Source organism: Pinus tabuliformis, chromosome 2_1, assembly GCF_031772625.1.
Source record: "Pinus tabuliformis cultivar Carrire ecotype Pingquan chromosome 2_1, CPIR1, whole genome shotgun sequence".
Classification (NCBI taxonomy): domain Eukaryota; kingdom Viridiplantae; phylum Streptophyta; class Pinopsida; order Pinales; family Pinaceae; genus Pinus; species Pinus tabuliformis.
Genome location: NC_142299.1, coordinates 140029470 through 140032979, shown reverse-complemented (window position 1 = coordinate 140032979; position 3510 = coordinate 140029470). Strand labels below are relative to the sequence as shown.

At 35.9% G+C, this 3510-nt stretch overlaps 1 pseudogene; it reads left to right on the top strand.

Moving 5' to 3' along the window:
* Positions 1–2464: 2464 nt before the first annotated feature.
* On the top strand, positions 2465–3022 carry LOC149199167 (ATP-dependent zinc metalloprotease FTSH 11, chloroplastic/mitochondrial pseudogene; annotated as a pseudogene).
* Positions 3023–3510: the final 488 nt, after the last annotated feature.

The following is a 3510-nucleotide window of genomic DNA, read 5'->3' as shown; positions in this document are numbered from 1 at the left end:
GTTTTAATGTTGAACTGAATTTTAAATGGTTTAATGTTATATTTTTGGACTGAATTTTAAATAATCTTAATGTTATTAAAATGTATCGTTGTATATATTTTAGTATTCTTTTTTTTTTTTAATTATATTCGTGTTAATTATATTCGTGGTCAATAAATGTTTGCACCCACGTGCCAATCTCCGAGTCCATGTTATATATGCCGGCGTACAACTAAAGTCACGTTATTATTAAAATGTATATACAACAAGTCAAGTATATATATTTTTAGTAATGGTTTAATGTTATATTTTTGGACTGAATTTTAAATAATCTTAATGTTATTAAAATGTATCGTTGTATATATTTTAGTATTTTTTTTTTTTTTTTAATTATATTCGTGGTCAATAAATGTTTATCTCCGAGTCCATGTTATATATGCCAGCGTACAACTAAAGTCACGTTTTTTTTTTTTTTTTTTTTTTTCCGAAGGTGGTAAAACCTATCAACTCAGGTGTCAAACCAACAGTGAGGACAGCCATCTCTGGCTGCTATAGTAATTATTATTATTTTTTTTTAATTATGTTCGTTGTCAATAAATGTTTTTTTTTTTTTTTTTTTTTTTCCGAAGGTGGTAAAACCTATCAAGTCAGGTGTCAAACCAACAGTGAGGACAGCCATCTCTGGCTGCTATAGTAATTATTATTATTTTTTTTTAATTATGTTCGTTGTCAATAAATGTTTGCACCCACGTGCGAATCTTCGAGTTCATGTTATATATGCTAGCCTACAACTAAAGTCACATGCCAAGACCATACTCTACGTACATGACCCCAAATCACGGGAGGATCCCACATTGAACATAACAGCACTACGCGTCAATACGAGGTGGAAATAATGGCTAATATAAAATAAAAATTAAGTTTCTCCTATATTCGATATGGGATAATTACTCCACTGAAAAATTCGTTCGACTAAGCAAAAGACCAAGTGTTTTGATATGGTGCTTTAGTTGTCGAAGCTAACTCTGAGTGTCAAGAGACGAACCATCAACAAATGCTTCATGATAACGCTGATTACAAACATATGTACACCCTAAGTGGTGGATTTTCATGAGGTTGTAAAGCCAGTTATTCCTCGACAGTGAATGGAATGTGGAAATTATGCAAGTAATGACGCCAAATCACGGGAGGATCCCACAATGAACATAACAGCACTATGCCTCAATACGGGGTGGAAATAATGCTAATATAAAATAAAAATTAAGTTTCTCCTATATTCGATATGGGATCATTACTCCACTGAAAAATTCGTTCGACTAAGCAAAAGACCAAGTGTTTTGATATGGTGCTTTAGTTGTCGAAGCTAACTCTGAGTGTCAAGAGACGAACCATCAACAAATGCTTCATGATAACGCTGATTACAAACATACTTACACCGTAAGTGGTGGATTTTCATGAGGTTGTAAAGCCAGTTATACCTCGACAGTGAATGGAATGTGGAAATTATGCAAGTAAAAATTGAAAGCTCAGGTTGAATTGTGGACACCCAGGTGTAATTGAATTTTAATGGGGGGGGGGGGTCCGCAATAAGTCATTTTTCCAAAACCATATTGATTACGTGGAGGCCTCAGAATATATTGCGACAACCCTTCATCAAAAACTAGTTACCACATGGGATCCCTCCCGCAATCCATTTCAGGGTTTTGTGACAATGTAAGATTAAAGGTGTAAGCATGTTTCCTAAGTGGCCATCGCACTATTACGGGCCTGGACATATTGACAGGGAAAGAATATTGAATGCTAGGGTTTCCATGTTTATTCATATTTGGCGTTCACTGATGACAAATCCCAAGAATACCATCGATGAATTCTTTGATGATATAATTTTGGATTTATTGACACAAAGTGGATCTATACTTTCGCGTTCGCATGAGTCTTCATGTATTTCCTTTTCGGAATTCTTACATGGGCTCAAATTTGATCAGGTTGTAAATTACCTAGACAGAGTTTGGATCATAGCTTATTGAGTTATGGATGACATAAAGAAAAATGTGTGGAATATTGGTGACAGCCTCTGTCGTGCAGTGACTTCACTTAGTTTAAGATTATGTGATACATCCCTCACCGAAAGAAAGTTTCGATCAATCTGATTATTAATCTTGCAAAGGCTGTTGGAGATGCTATTCGGCCCCATTTACGAGATTTGGTTTTTGGATGTTAGAAAGTCTTTCAAGTTTAGAAGATTAAAGAGCTCAACTCACTTTCGATCACGTTGTAGAATTAAGGATGATAAGAGAAGCTCAACGTTTCCAAAGTTAGATGTGTTTATGAAAGTGAACTCTGAAAAGAATTGAGGAAAGCAGTGACTCTAATCTTTGGATTGTGGTTCCGAGTCCAGATATTCGTGGGAAACAAGTAGGGATATATTTGAAAAATAAGCCACTAGCTAAAGATGTGAATGTGAAATCCTTTGCTCATTGTACACATGGTTTCAATGGCTAAAGATGTGAATGTGAAATCCCTTGCTCATTGTACACCTGGTTTCAATGGTGCGGTTCAGGCAAACCTTGTCAACATTGCATCCATCAAGGCAATAGTTGATGGAAATGCGAAGTTGTATGCCAAGCAACTGGAATTGACCAAGGATAGAATAGTGATGGGAATAGAACGAAAGTTGATGTTCCTATCAGAGGTGTCAAAAAATCTTGTTGCATACCATGAGAGAGGCCATGCAGTTGTTGTATTTAATATTGCAGGTGAAAACCCTATACACAAGGCTACAATCACTCCTCGAGGGAGTGCTCTTGGGATGGTTACGCAACTACCTAAAAAGCATGGAACATTTGTTAATAAAACGCAATTATTAGCACAAATTGATGTTTTTATGGGTGGAAGAGTTGTAGAGGGGTTGATATTTGGTCAAGAGTATACTACAACTGGTGCAAGCAATGATCTTCATACAACAAATAAGCTTGCTCAATACATGGATGTGATTTTCCATGCTTGCAGCACAACACACTCAAATAAAGTTAACAAATTTTAAAGGGTTTCAACATGTGGTATGAGTGACGCAATTGAACCATTTTACATAAAGAATGACCTAGTGTAGAGATTCAATCTAGAATTGATGCAGAGGTTATCAGAATTTTGAGGGAGGCATATGAGCATCTCAAAACACTATTGAAAAAGTATGAAGCACCATTGCATGCACTGGCAAAGGCTTTGTTGGAGAATGAAAGACTGAACGCTCAAGAGATAGAAAGGATATTGAATCACTTTTAGGGCAAAGGAGATCAACAAGTGGAACTAGTAGATCAAGTGGAACTTGCCATCAACTAACTATTTTCTGTTGCATCATCTGCTTTCTTAAAAAATTATGTTTTGTGACATTTGGGCTCTCTTCTGGATAGATAACATTGTAATCATTCTTTGGCCAGGTGTATAGCTATCGGATGGGCCATTTGTATTGCAAGGGTCAAATATAGAACACACCCACAATATTCAGGTACACAAAGATATTATGTGACAAAG